The sequence below is a fragment of the Sinohyriopsis cumingii genome, unplaced genomic scaffold (genome assembly GCF_028554795.1).
Source record: "Sinohyriopsis cumingii isolate HCF-2022 unplaced genomic scaffold, ASM2855479v2 utg001392l, whole genome shotgun sequence".
NCBI lineage: Eukaryota > Metazoa > Mollusca > Bivalvia > Unionida > Unionidae > Sinohyriopsis > Sinohyriopsis cumingii.
Window position 1 is genome coordinate 268002 of NW_028315992.1, and position 16343 is coordinate 284344.

At 34.3% G+C, this 16343-nt stretch overlaps 1 pseudogene; it reads right to left on the reverse strand.

Moving 5' to 3' along the window:
- LOC149772570 (uncharacterized) overlaps nucleotides 1–16343 on the reverse strand; it is a 75105-nt pseudogene that overhangs the window by 41561 nt on the left and 17201 nt on the right.

Sequence of the window (16343 nt, forward strand, 5' to 3'; positions counted from 1 at the left end):
TTTTTTCGTCGAGGTCAGTTGGTAACCAAAGTTTAGTTTGTTTTTTATACGAAATAATTGCTTCACTAACTGTCAACGAAGTTGACATTGCTGAATCTAACATGTATCGAAGCAGAGCAGTATGAACCCAACGTTGATGTGCAAAATGTTTACCAAACCAAACGTAATATATTTTATGTAAATTTTCAGCAAATTCGAATGATACAACACGGGCGAATCCGGTTAAGGGAAAATCTGGCAAAAGACCGTTAATTGACACTCTAGTCATCTCACTACAAGGATGACCAAATTTAACAAAATATTTAGCGCATTCACCTAGCCCTAGAAAACTTCCAGGATAACACGCAGCCATGTCAACAGATATCATATTATCGCTGTCTTATTTAGTGTTCCATAATCCGCCGTGACCATATTCGACACAACTGTCCTGGACATCTTTGAGAAATTCACACCTGGTTGGCTTCCATGAGTTTTTCTCTCTAGCAGCGTGAGCAGCAACAGAAGGAACAGTAAAACAATTAGTTAATAATTGTTCAGAATTTGTTGAGTATTTATCTGCTAATTCACTCATCGAGTCATGTAATAATTTATTTCTATAAACGTCACCGTTAGGTCGCACAAACTGATCGTAATTATCTTCGCTGCGAAATAACCACACTGATACTGGATCTGATCTACTTATTTTGTGAATAAATTTAAACATTTCTGTAGGATTTTCAGAATCTTCTTCTTCGGGATAAAATTTAACAACTCGATCTCGTGGAAAAATTGTTAACGCAGATGTCCACGCGTGTGAATTATGATCAATAATTTCAATCGATGCTCCTCGAGATTTGTACGCGGACTCATATAAAATTTCCCCCGATAACGTTTTTACCACTTTGGGAAATTTTAATTTACTCGATAACACAGCAACGTCAGTTACTGATGCGCCATCAACGACTGATTCCGCCCAGGTATTTATTTTTTCTAACCTCAGCGATGTTAAACCAGATCCACGTTTTGTACTTTTAGATGTTCCATTACTCGTTCAGCTACACAATTTAACACCGAAGATACTTTCATCAAAGATAAATTTGTAACTTCTTGTTTATTATTTAGTTTATAAATTCCATAAACAACAGCACTTACTGGATAGGATCTAGTGTAGTACGGTTTATCTATGCCAGTTAATAATCCAGGCCGGCTACCTGCAGACAGAATAACATTTTTCTTTCCTCCGATTATAGGATCACGTTTATCACGAATAACCCATACGTCGTCGGACATTTGTGCGATAAATTTGATTCCAAATATAAACTGTTCGTTGCCGTGATGAGTTCGAATATAATGAATTATTTTTTTGGCTCGTTCGTCTGTCATTGTGTTATTAATTGAATTTGTTTTCCAAGTTGACCAAGTATGAACCGCTCCATCATCGAAAAACTCCTTCTTTGCTTTATCAGCGTCAGGTATATCGTATTCAACTTCATCAATGTCAAATAATTTCATATTATATTTTAAACAAATATTTAAATAATAATGAACCATTGCAAATGGCTATTGTTTAGTTCGTTGACTTGTCGTAATCAATCGTGCAAACGTGAATATTGCGGCGAACACATGCCAGCTGTCCGCGGTGGTAGTTTAGGACCGCAAAGATGTATAAAATGCTACCGGAGTTCGAGGAAAAACTCGATTATGCATAAAATGCGGCGAAAAATGCTATCGAGAACTAAAGCGACATTATGACAAAAAAACTAACATCAGTGACAGAATAATCAAATGTGAAGAAGATTATATTAACAGATTTCAAGCAAATCTTGATTTAGACAACTGGTAATTACTATATGAATTCAATATTCATGAAGCACCCAATCTTTGATAACTACGAGGCGTCATGCGACGGTGTTGTCAGACATTGTAAAACAAAAAATACGGTCGGTACTGTTGATATTTCTGGTTATCTTAGATTTACCACATCAAATCCAAAAAAATGTCATCGATGGCACAGATTTGTTGATGAATGTTTTAACGGACCAATCAAAGATAAACTTGTAATTGACCATATTGACGGAGATACATTGAATAATAAATTATCTAATCTAAAAGCGATTACACAAAGTGAAAATTTAAAATCTGGTAACGTCGGTGGACGAAAAGAATCTAAGGAGGTAAAATCAGTTAAGGTAGAAACCGGCGAGGAAATTACATTTCAATCAATGTATTCGGCTGGTAAATATTTTGATATTAAATCAGCCTCAGTGCGGTATGTTGCAGAAAAAATAATTTCCTCGACATATTCATATAAATTTGAAGAATGGATCGAATTTTATTATTTATCATCTGATGAATAAATTTATTTCAGAAATAAAATATTTACATTTATTGAAGACATAATATTTGTATAATGAACGAAGAAAACATCAACAATGTAATTGAAGCCATCGAAGAATTAAACAACAATAAAATAATATTATCTTCCGAGTTAGATACTGATAAAATTATCTCCGACTTTGAGATACTCGCACAAAACAAACATGAGGGTAGATACGTTCTACCAGCCGAATATAAATTCATAAAGAAGATTCAAGCAGCGATGTATCAGTCGTTGGCATCTGTTAACGAGGCACAAATTAAGGATTTTGTCGCGTTATCTAATGCCGTCGAAAAGATTAGATCAGAATTATCTGACGAGTAAAATTCAAGAAAAGTAATTAATACCCGAACAAGACAATTAAAAAATGGTAAATTCTGAAAATTTATAGATGAGATTTATAAAAATAAAAAAATGATATTTTTATTGTATTTTATCTATTTTTTTTTGGTCATTTTTTTACCGTGGCAAGAATCAAGATCCTTAGGATGTCACTAACAAATTAATATTTAACGTTTCGCCGCGTAAATCAAGTAAATTTCCATCTTGGTCGGTTAATCTGAAATTAATTCTCGATAATAATCGATTATAACACCGCAGATAAACAGGATTAATTGGTTCTTGTATAATCAAAAATCCTGGTGGTTCCTTTGGTGAAAACAAATAAAGAATAAATCCTTGCTGGGCACGATCTGACACAGACGCGTCTGCGCTGTAGCTGTTTTCGATGACATCCGCGTGAAGATTAACCGCGACGACGTTTGTTATATTTACGACGTGCGGAGAAATATGTCGTCCGAGTCCAAATTGATCATTATTATGCGCAAGTATAGATGCTGGCGGTAACGATTTTCTCCACGCGGCGATTAATTGTGAAAAATATTTATCGATGGTGTGAGTGACGGATTTTCGTAATTCAGGCGCGTTATACCAGAAAATTTATAATCTGGCAGCGTCGCCTCGGTTATTTCATGTAAAGTTAAAAATGTTTATTTGCTGTTTTTTCATCAATAATTGCCTGAACTATTCGCGTGTGAAAATATTCCATGTCAGATGCTAGTTGATTTAATATTTCTACGTGTTTGATTATATCGTTACATGAGCTCGATACGTTAAAAATACACTCCTGAAAATACTGCCGTAACAACCGTAGTTGTTCTTGATGTTTCTCATTACTTTCTTTGAAAAATGCAATAATATCACTTAGAAAAATATTTTCTCGTTCTATCGTCCTCTGTCGATAAGATTTTTCTTCTTCTCCTATTTTTATAACTTCCACGATAAATTGTTTTTACCAAAAACAAAAAATTCAATTCCTGCAGTATACATTTTCATGAAATCTAATTTATTTTTATGACTTGGAACAATTTCAGGATATGATTGTTTATCAGTGACATAGTCGGATTTTTCCGGTGGTGGTGATACTGGTGGTGTTGGCGGTATAACCTCAGGCCAACCTAGAACTGTTCTTATTGAACTTGCATAAATATCAACGAAGTACGGTGATTTTACCTCGATGATCGAAGTTGACGTTGGTTCATGCGCGGTTATTTTTATACCTGGTTCTTCTCCAGTTATATTTTTTATTCTAAGTAATAACTCATTATTAACTTCTTCGATCTGATAACTACCTGTTGGTAATCCAACAACGATCCAATCTGGAGTACCACCCGGTTTGATTTTATTAGCGAAAACAAACGAATTATTTGATAATAAACTACCAAATGATTTTGATCTAATATTGGGCCAACTGTGATAAACTCGCAATTGTGATAACGCGATTTCGTCGACGGAAATTGCTGTTGGAAAATTAATGTTAAATTCTGGCTTAGTCGAGCTCGTCGAGGTCATTGTTGTTCTTGGTGGTGTTGTGTTCGTCACAATCTGTTGCAGCTCCGACATTATTAATATTCGTAGCTTTAATATCGGCTTGGTTATAAATTTTTATCATTGCTGAGAACTCAAAATCAGATATATTCCCGTCGTTGAGACTCTCAGATAACAACGATGATAATGTCGAATATGCCGCCGTTGCCGTGTGTAATTTAAGCACGTACGAAGATAATTTCTCATTCGTACATGAAGATATTGTTTTTGCAATAATATTAAGAACACCTGCAATTGTTGTTGCCGTAGATACAGCGATCGTAACAACGACCGGTGCCATCATTGTCACCGCGGATAATATTATTCCGGCGCCAGCAACTGCTGCTGATACCGAATAAACAACTACGTCAATGGCAACTAATCGACGTTGATATTTTTTATTTTTACCTGGTACGTATTTATGATGAGTTTTAATGAATCTTGCCAGGTACGTGCGAGATTATATCTGTAATCGGACTCACTCATTGTACCTTACTAAGTAAATAATTGAGGTGACTCAGCGATAAATTCCATGAGCCACCAAAAATTTGTTGGCACTGCCGTCGCTCTTTCGGGTGGTTCTAGCTCGAACGTTTCTTCGACGTCTTTGTTCATTAAAAGATTTAAAAATCCAAGAAATCTATCGGCGGAGTGTCTCTATTTATATTTTTTAGTGATTATTCTGAATCTCACCGAGGAAAAATAACTGATACACGCCAGTAACTGGCGCGCTGTATTTGAAACTATTATCTTCTGGTGTCCATATTGCTGATCCTGACGAAATTGTAAACACGATGTTACTAACTTGTTGTGGTGTTATTGCTTGTGGAATATTAATAAAATTAGTTTTACCAATAATTTCTGGAAGCCGTCTTCCAACACCTTCAAATAGATCAGTAGCAGCTTTGATGCCAGCGATTTTTAGGTTAATTTCAGCTATTTTTCTATTTGCTTCGGCGGTTTTTTTATCAATTTTTCTATCTATTTCGACGGTTTTTATATTAATTTTTCTATCTACTTCAGCGGCCGTTTCATTAATTTTTCTATTAATTTCGGCGGTTATTTCATTAAATTTTCTAACAGTTTCTTGTAAACCAGTAAAATCACCTACGTAGGCGTTATACTCGCCTCGTTGAATTATATCATCTAGTTTGACGTTACTGGTTTGTAATTTTCCATGTTGATCCTGAAAAATAACAACCTCGTCGGGATCTACTCCTGATATCGCTAATAAATTATTAAGATCGTCTTTTGTTGCATATTTAGATAAATCAACATCAGCTGGTCCTTTTTGTATTCTTGATAAAGATCTTCCATAAATATCAACCATTATTTAATCGTGATTGATTTAATTTATCAGACGTGTAATCAAGTACGACTTTGTGATATGGCTTGATTGATCTTGATATCGCATCAAGAATATTAATTGTTTCAGCGTCACATATCGGTGGATCAGTTAGCGTCTGCGTTGGTTGCGTTGAATACCAAATTGGGATATTTAATTTTTTTGCATAATTAACCCATACGTGTCAAAGTAAATAATTTCACGTGGATTTATCGCGTAAGCAGCCCAGTGTGTTCCTGGACCAATACTGTTATCGAGATTTATTATTCCTGTTTCGTTGCGGTTTGGTTTGGCTGGTAATTGATCTCGCATAAATACACCTCTAAAGAATTTTTTAAAATATTTTTTACTTCGTTAGATAAATCTAAATTTGACATTGGTGTTATCGCGTTTTTTGGGTACCACGACGCTGGCGTTCCTGGCAATCGAAGGCCTCTTCCGTACCACGACGCTGGCGTTCCTGGCAATCTCAGTCCGCGTCCTTTTTTTAACTATATCGTCCTCCTGTTATTTTTTGTGCTAATTTGCTACCTGCGTATCCGGCCGCACCTAATACGGCGCCCTTTGCTATTAATGGAACCGCGGCTGCTGCCATTGCTGATATAAATGGAGCCGCCGCCGCTGCCTTTGCAATTCATGCTGAAATAATTCCGGCTAAAAGCGGCAAAAATCCACCAACCTTGACCATGTCTCTGATGGCACTTGGACTAAGATCAACGTGAACGCCAATATTCGCTGGTTTAGCTTTGGTAAAATGTTTATGTTGAGTTTTAGTTAACGCTAATTTATTTGGTCCACCTTGAATTTGAGTATTTTTTAATTTTAATTTTACCCCGCAGGTTTTTGTTATATTTAATTGAAGTTTTTTTTTTATCTGACATGGAGTCAGAGTGACACTAACATGATCGTATGGCATTTTATAATTATACGGTTGATTTAAATTTAGATCACATTTTTTCTACCGGCGCGTCAATGATTCTCATTCGGCCGCTAATACCTTCAAGAAGCATAGTTCTATCGCTAAGTATAACCGCGATTGCTTTATGATTAACTCCACCAGTATTAATTCTTGCCTTGAAATGTATATCAACGACAGATTGTTTTACCAAATCGAGATGTTCTAGTGAAAAATAATAAATCGGATAACGATTTAAAAAATCTAACTGTAATATTTGCAAACCTGTGTCAATATTTTGATCTCGTCCCATAAAACTTAACAAGCGATGATATCCACGTGCTACCGAATAAGCTACAAAATCTATCGATATTTCTTCAGACGGTTCTTGTTTTCCGTTCATTCTCAACGATACATTGGTAGCAGCAACTGGATCAAATATCATGTGACTATGTGTTTGATCATATCAATTAACACCTTGAAGAGTAATAAATATATGTCTAGGTGCAGAAACACCTTGTTGGGATGCAATACGCCAAGTAAAATCACCATTAATATTAGTAGTGGTAGAATCAGTAGTTGTTGTTAGCCACGACATAACTGATTTACCACCTTGATCCATAAAAGAAAGTAGTTTCTGTTCTTCATCTATTGATGGAGTCATTGCTGACATCCAGAGGGTAAATGTAGTTAATAATACCTTGCCAGCATCACCAGCTTCTCGCCAGATGGCTTCATTGCTACCTTTTCGAATGAAAGTAACTGTGTGTTTGGCTCCAAAAATTACCTTTCAAAAAATTTCTACAAAATCCAAATATATGAGATAATGGAATCGCTCATGAAAATCTTCTGCTATTTCCTACTAACATAGCTTTGCACGTAGCAAAACCTAGGTTGTAATTGGGATTAGCATTCATAACCACTGGCGCAATATCAGCGTCGTTGTTATCAGCATGATTTCTCGGTCGTCCTATATTATACGGATTATGATCAGCTTCATTAGTATTATCCTTGGCAAACATCATACTTGGACCAGCTGATCTAGTAAAATCATCTGAGTACCTAGCTAGGCCTATAATTGTCGTAGCGAGATCAACATCATTAGTAATTGCTTCAATTTCCTTTCCATCAATCATATATGTGGCGCTCTTAAATAACGCCATAATACCACTACTTACAAATCCTACTTTGAAATGCTCTCCATGTTCGGTATTATCAGTTTTTATAATCTGACCTACAACCTCAATAAACGCCTCAGATGGTAGAAAATATCTGTCTGTATCATGAATTTGAACTTCAACTCGATTATCACTATTTGGTGTTACTGCGTGTCCTTGCTTATAGGTTCATCCATGTCAAATGCCTCATTAGATGTCCGTGCAAACATTTTATTATAAAGATTATCTTCTAAAACGAAGACCGCTGCCTGATATAAAATTAGTATTTATTGGTTGATTGGTTTCTTGATTTATTAATTTATTTATTTCCTGATTGACTATTTTATTAACTTCTTGATTTGTTAATTTATTTGTTTCTTGATTCGCTAATTCTGTTAGTTTTTGATTTGCTGCACCATTTATTATCTTACTTACGTCGCTAGGCATTACAGCGGTGCTGGGTAATTTAATCGGAGCAGCAGCGATAGGTTTTTTCTGCCTATTAAATTCATTATTTTATCTTGGACAGTACCAATTACTTTACCGGCAAAATTATTAGCAGCAGCAGCGGCTTTATCACGAACAAAACCCATAGCTTTCATTGCTAATTGTTTTACAACAGATCCAGCTTTAGGAGCTATTCTTGTAATTAATCCTTTAACAACTTCACCGAGTCCGTTCCCGTGAGTAAATTTATACATAGGCAACCGAGCATTTACCAGTCTAGCTTGCACAGGTCTACGATGATGTTTGTGAAGGATCATCTTATTTAATTAGTTATTTATTTAACAACTAATCGCTGTAATCGTCAATAATTTCATCTATGAGATTTCTATAAACGTGAACATCTACGATGCCACCACGAAATAATCGCTGACAAATATCAGCTGCTTCATTAATTATTTCACGTGAATTATTTCCGGCTCGCTTTACCCCGGTAAGAACTTCTAGCCGAGAAACATCGTTAGCAACACTATCAGGACAGATAGAATTATAACCGCTACCGGTAGCACCTGGCGATTGTGGTGGAGAATAAAATTCTTCTTCCCCGGTTAACTTTTTTTTGTTGTAATATATATTTTCTGAAATTTTTATAATGTGGATCATCAAGATTAACTCTGGTATTTTTATGAGCGAAATATAACGCAGGAATCCATTCATTGCTGGTAACAGTATCAATATAATTTTTTTCAGATATTGTCTTTTATTATTATATTCAAGTGTAGCAATACGAATTAATTCATTTTGATCCTTAATTCTTTCAATAGTATCATCTTTAAACATAGTTGCAGTTACAAGACCTTGAAATGTCGATTTATCTTGCGGAACTTCTTCTTCTTCTTCTTCTTCTTCTTCAGGTTGTCGTTTTAGTTCATCTACTTCTTCGATAATTTTTTTATAATCTGGATCAACTAGATTAATACTAGTATTTTTGTGAGTAAAATACAAGTAAGTTGGCCATTCATCTTTACTGACCCTATCAACATGTCTCTGTAGTAAATATTTTTTTTTTCATCATCGTCATATGCAGCAATTTTAGCTGTTCTATCTCGATCTTTTAGAGATACAAGGGAATGTTTGTTAAACATAACCGCAGGTAAATCTTCTATTTTTATTTTTTGAATTTGCACAGGTAAAAGTCTTTCTTGTTCTTCTCTATCATATCCTCGCATAAAGGCAGCATAATTACCGGTTCTTTTGTCTGTTATTCGAGTAATACCTAACCTTGCTTTGTACATCCAATCAGCAAATTTTTGACGATTAGTAACATCAACATCAGATTTTAAAAATCTTTCTCTATCTGTAAAAGAATTATAAGCAAAATAACCAAATTCTACAAAATCTTCTTGAGTATTAAGTGGATACTGATTCATTCTGGCTATTCCATATGGACATAACTCTTTATCGTATTTTTCACGCACAGGTGCAGGTAAAGGTGCAGCTACAGGTCGAGGTCGAGTTTGCATTTCAATTTGTTTTAACACTGGAAGAATACCGCGTTTTCTAATACCAGGATCTCTAATATCCCCAAGTAGGATTTTTTCGGTGGTTTCAGTAACTGGTTTAAATACTTCGGTTGATAACTCTCTAAATACACTTTTTTGCATCTTCAACTGCTCGTATTTTTCTTTTAACAGAATCTCTCACAGGAATATATTATTTTATTGCTTCTAATCGTTCTCGTGCTAATATAGCAGAATGTGGTTCTCCGACACTCATGAATATTTATATACTAATAATTTTAATTTATAATAGCAAAAAATTACTGGTTAGTCTCGACCAAATATTTAAAAAAAATAAAATTTGCTTCACCGCGTATGTATGTTACACACACCGATGTCACCAAGGTCTGTTCGTATCGAAAATAACCAACCGTAGCAGCCCTTGGAATCGAAAATAAAGGTTTCAATAAATTATTTTTTTGTAGGAGGCTTTAAATTTGGAAATAAACCTGGTCTGTTCAGCCCTTCTGCTGCTTGCATAGGGTAAAAATAATTTCTCTTTAAAGATGAATAATTTTTAAAGACACTTTTTAAATTGTGAAAACGTAGCATATTCCATTTTTTATTATATAATATGTGACCAGGTACCATTTTGCAAACTTACCAAATGCATAAATTCCGCGATCGTTCTCAAACTGAAGTATCACCCCATCTTCGATGACGAGTCTTGAATCGTTTTTGGAATTCAGATGTTTGCTATCTGCATAATCAAAAGAGTATAGCAGGTGCCACTTTGGTGGAGCACTACATTTCAAACAAGGATTGGTTTAGAAGAAATTGTAAGAATTTCACCTGGTGAAAATCCACTGACATTTCATAATATAGTTTCAAAAGGAAAGAATGGATAGCAAATTTAACTTGGGAGGAAAATTACGTTTATATCTTAGAAAGATAAAAGTAACAAATTTGCGTTGAGTCGATACAATATTTAAGTGCACCAACAGGGTAAGTAAAGTTTATCAGGTGAAAAAGACTGTCATTTATTACGACTGAGACAGAACGCAGTTCAAATAGTTACACATGTCAAAATTCAAATAAAATATATTTATAAACACAAACAGTTTTGAAAATATTTGTATGAAAATGTTCGAGAGAAACAGTTTGTTATACATTGATCCAAACATCGTATTGAAAGTTGAACGATTTACCTCAACATGATCGATCGAGTAATGCTATATGGTGACATCTGCTTTAATAGATTGACTACTCCTGTCACTTCTCCTCCTAGGGCGCCATCTAGGTTGAATGTGTCTTGTTCCTGTGCAAGTTGTACTTGCATGTTGACATCAATATAACATGGAACATAGTAAATGAAAGATTTTGTCATGTTTCTTTCAAAACCGCACACCTTTTCTACAACCCTCTCCCCTTTTGATTCGCCCCAGAAGTTGAATTTGGCATCAAGAGAAAAGGTACTTTTGAAGTCTGGTCTCACTACTTCACATTCACATCCTATATTTTTGAAAATATTTTTAGATATTGTTACATTATCGCAATAAGTGTTCAACACGATTGTTGACTTTACTTTATTGTCTAGAAAATTGTTTTCATAAATGGTAATATTACCATTGTAACTAACGTCGACATTTCCTGTAAAGACAATTAAGTTTGCGGTAATGCTGTTTTTGAAAGTGTTGTTCATTATCTAAACGGTAGACACTTTATCTATGTCAATATATGCTAATTGAAACACAGATTCAGTGATATTCCCGAACGTATTATTACGAATCGTAATGTGTCCGATACCGTTTGCGTGCGAGTACGATTGATTCGTAATTAAGAGTGTTCGATTGCCATTCTGAACTGTATTGTGTTCTAAAGTATAAAAGTATTCACTACTAGTATAGTAAGTTTTGTATAGACGAATTCCGTCCGCTGTATTATTTACGAATCGATTACGTTTCATGGTCACGTTGAGACGCGATGATTGATCAAGATAGATTTCTATATATTGCCGCGTATTCCATGCTCCCCATTCAGCATAACTGCCATAATTATGATTCGACACATTACAAGATTCAATGAGGACTTCATAGGGCCTGTAAGCATTTAAAGCATACTGATGGTTCAGAGACAGCATGGATGAGAAGAGGTGGGCTTTTCCCCCAGTGTTTATGTATACTCCACTCAAATAATTATCCACAATATGGCATTTTGAAATGATTACTGTGGCATTTGCTTCGACACTAAATCCACTTTCGGTGTTTCCTTGTACTAAACAAGTCTGAATCTCTATCCTTGGATAGTTCATTGGTATTTGTTCTGACCGGATGAGAACGCCACTTTTAGTATTGTTGGCAGCAATAAGATTTTTAACCTTTATTTCATAGTAAGAAGAGTTATCCTTTGTAGTGGTGAAGATAAACCCATGTTCTTGTGAGAAGTTGGATACAATACCACTCATCTCTGAAAAATTTTCATTGATAGAGACACCACTCAGCGTATTGTTAACGTGGATGCTGCGTAAAGTTGACATTACATTGCCTGCAAATATAGAGAAGATACACACACACACACACACACACACACACACACACACACACATATATATATATATATATATATATATATATATATATATATATATATATATATATATATATATATATGTATGTATGTATGTATGTATGTATGTATGTATGTATGTATGTATATATATATATATATATATATATATATATATATATATATATATATATATATATATATATATATATATATATATATATATATATATTCTACACTCTCGAACTCCGCATGTGAAGCCTGAGAGTGCTTGCATCCAGAACGGATCTAAAACTAAATCATTCCCGCTAGATGCAACATCTTCACCCGCATAAACCCATAAGCCTAACACGTGAATCTAATGGAGAGATCTAGAATGATAACACATTTAACGCAAATTCAAAAGACCTGACCATCTCCAATGGGATTATATTTACATATTTCAAATTCATTGAAACTTATCGAATGACGCTGATATTATTTAAATTTTACACTATGAAAAATTATCAATTATTAAGTCTAATTCACTTTCTGAAGAGTATTGTTTGTACCACATTGTTCATTTTTGCACGCTGACATACCATTTTTCTCTTTTTATTTCTAGTTGCATTATTGGACAAATGTTGACAGTAAATGATCTAATCCTAACTAAGGAAGATAAATAACCTAGTACAACTTAACTACCATCTCATAACCTTGAATTGCTCTATTATTAGAGAAATTGAAACAGTAACTGTACCTCTATTTCGCTTGAACTCTATGCCTCGCCATTTTTGGTCATGTCTTTCCGAGAAAAGCTGAACTGGATGTGAAGCATTACCTAAAGCTATTAAAGATCCTGAAATTTAAACTGAAAAGGGTAATATGGCGGTTTACAGGAGGGAATATAAGAGAGCAACTGTTTATCAGAATATAATAAATGACATAAACTTGATCGGGGCATGCATACAATGTAAGAGTTTTATGTTATGTCAGAGTGCAATTTCGACCTAAGTTAGATACGAAAAGTAAAATGTAATCCACGACAAATGATTTTTGCGGAGTCCTGGATTCCGTCACTATCAAGTAACAAGAATGGACCAATATATAGCAATGTAAATATCACCAGATGGAGAATCAAGATAGAAAAACAAGTCCACACATGATTTATGAGTATCTGTCTGTCTATTCATGAGAACTTCCAAGCAAACATCGAAAACATTCATCGATAGTCAAATAACGAACGCATGATAATTGGAAAACGTACTTATAAAAGAGAATCTATTAGAATCCAATATTGGAGCAGTTTGAATTATAAGGTCATCAAATGCAGTTGAAATTATACAATCTACAGTTTTACTTACCAAAGACAGATATTCCAAGATTCGCTTTAAATTTTAAGATTACTCCAGTACCGAACGTAAGTGTTCCCTCTTCTTTAATTTCAATGTTCGAGGTCACCAAATAAGGGCTTTTTTCAATTGACAAATAAATATTTTCCTTTACCATGCCTCCTATTTCTCCGTTGGGACTTATGAATGCGGCGTCTTCATCTTGAATGTTAGATATGTTGACAGAGCCGAGAAATGGCCGGAAAACGACATCAAATAACAATGCATCGTAGGTTGCGTCATATATCTGTTTTCCAATAATGTTGACATTCGCGGTTTCCCAATAATTTAAAGAAGCATTAATAATCTTGCCTGCAAATGAAGTTCCTCTGTCAGGAATGACTCTCAGGTTGTAACTGGCATTCTGATTTGCGAATAAATTATGTCTAAGAAGTATAAAAGGAGAAGACACTTGAATTACCGAGCCAGTATTATTTTTAAATGTGTTGTTGACGACATGAATTCGAACGTTCTCATCAGACACAGAAGGCTGAATCTGAAGGATTCCATCTGCACTGTTATGTTCTATACGGTTCTCAGAAATATTTACAAACCCTGTACCGTAATCTCTGCTGTTTAGTTTCAAAACATACGAATTATTGAAAAACATATTATGGGATATCTGAATTTCATTTGCCTTTCCACTGAAGTTTAAAGCAGTTCCATACCCATAGAATGAATTTTCCCTAATGAAATAATTATTGGCTGTGTTGTACCAATATGGACTGTAGACTACAAAGCCTTGTTTATTTGTGACTCCCGGTTGTGCAAAAACATTATCCTGAATATTGAATGTGTGTATTGCAACATTTGTATACCAGCTGTTGTAATAAATATCCTCCCCATTAGATGATGTTGAGAATGTATTGTTTTGAATACTTATAACCCGACTAACGTTCACATTTTCAAACTGTCTGCTGCAGAATTGAAAAAAGAACGCTCTTTGACTAGCAGTAAAAGAGTTTTGGGCAGCCAATGTGTTAGATGAGTGTGCATTAATGGAAATGATATAATATGAACTGGAGAAAATGCTACGATGTGTCCGAAAGCTAAAATGAACAGAACAAGTAGAAACCGATATCGTATTACTAGATATGCTACTTAATCTACTATCCTGTATGTCCACATTAACTTGTGTTAAATTTGTCTGCGGTCTTTGTTCAGTGATGCTTATGATATTGGATGTGCTACTTTGAAATGTGCTATTAAAGAGATGAATATACATATTCTGTGTATCATTCAGCTCAATTAGCACTGTCTGTCTGTTCAAATTAAAACGTGATGAATCTATTAGAATACTCAAGTCTCCATTTAGACCCGGTACATTGATGAAGGTGCCAGAATCGCTTGCGTAGGTGCCTCGAACTTCCAAGTAGTTGGATGATGAAAATACCGATTTTACGGTGGTGACATTCTCTGATGCATTGATGCCTGTCTGGGTTTTAATGTTAAGTGAGTTCACAGTGATAGCTTCACTTACGCCCCTGATGTTTGTATTCGTCAATATCAGTCCTGAAAATAAATTTGCTATCAAAGTAAGTTGCACAATTCGACAAAGAAATATTGCTGATAATAATAAACACAGAAACTAACATTTGGGTTAGTATCGTGTTTTTACTGACGAGTTAAAATGTGATTTAGTAGGTAAATTTAGAAAATAACCACCCTCTCTATATAATGTCTGTCAATAGAAAGGTTATTTCTCATCATGCGTTATAAAAGTTTGTCTTTATATAAACATAATTTCCTTGACTGTCTTTCAACGAGTGATGTATTGACGTAGATTTAATTTCTGTTCAAATTTGGATAATATAATTTCCTACATATAACCGTAAGAATAAATCGCAATATTGTATGGGTCATAGTTTCATCAGGTGTTCAATTCCGTAGTGAATATGTAAGGTACATTAGTACTCAAATGTTACGTTTAATATACCTGAATTCAACTGAGATGATTTTTTCACACCAGCAATAATTGCATATTATTTATATTTGTACTTCAAAACAGGTTGATTGTGAATTAAAACGGCATTAGAAAGTGGAAACAAAGCTACTGCTATTACACTTATTCTTGGAAAAATATATACAATATACGGTTCAATAAAAATACTACTACTACTACTACTAATAATAATAATATTAATAATAATAATAACAATAATAACAAATTTCGAGAATTGAAATACAAACATAGTTTCCGCTCCTGACCCCGCCTACAAAAATATATAAACAAAGCAAATCATTGTTTATTTTGTAAGTTACATATAGATCATTTAAAGACAATATATTTCATCTCTAATTCGACATACTGCAGTTAGTGGGGGAAAATACGTCATCGCCTATGCGCCAATATCGTTACTGAAGTGGATCCTTTTCTCACTAATTCAAATGTGTCTCACTTATGAATGTGATATTCCCAAACATACAGATATTTCATTCTTCTTGTTCTTCTTCTTGCTCACTTACGTTTAGAGACGATGGAAATTTCGGGACAAATTAATGATTAATACGAACCGAAATTAAGCGACTAATGACGGTCATGTTTATTGTCTGTTATTGAGTACGACTAGACTATATACTTGCCAAAGATATATAATTTAGCATTGAAACTGAAAACACGTTGAGTAAATAACCATTGTCCTATATTACCTAAAGTAAGATGTTAAAATATCTACTGAACAGACGCTACACAATGAAAACTGATAGATCTGACGGATAGTTCCATTAATAGTACGAAAATCTATATTAATTATAACAAACACACATCATGAGGCATTATATAGGATGGATATACATTTTGTGCAAAATCAGTGTGGTATTACTGTATACTAATTCGTAAACTGTAT